This window comes from Arachis ipaensis, chromosome B06 (genome assembly GCF_000816755.2).
Source record: "Arachis ipaensis cultivar K30076 chromosome B06, Araip1.1, whole genome shotgun sequence".
Lineage (NCBI taxonomy): Eukaryota > Viridiplantae > Streptophyta > Magnoliopsida > Fabales > Fabaceae > Arachis > Arachis ipaensis.
The window spans coordinates 11,712,180-11,712,505 of record NC_029790.2 but is presented as its reverse complement, the minus strand read 5'-3'; positions in this window follow the sequence as shown (position 1 = coordinate 11,712,505).

The window sequence follows — 326 nt, the reverse complement described above, 5'->3', positions numbered from 1 at the left end:
TTTAAGGTAATATTCAACTAAAAGAATTAATGTACAACAACCTTTATCGATATTATTTCATTATTCAATCTCCAAATCAGAAATAAAATTAAGTATGTAAAAAATATAATTTTAATATTGAAAATATTCAATATATGAAGAGTTATGATAAATTAATTTGTATGGGATAAAAAATTATAAAACCTTAAATAAATAAGAACAAAAGAAAAGAAATAGAAGAGATAAATATAACAAAGAATAATAATGTTTTATAGTTTATAAAAAATATGAACGAGTAAAAATAATGTATCATAGATAGAAAAAAAATATTTACCTAATGGAAGAGC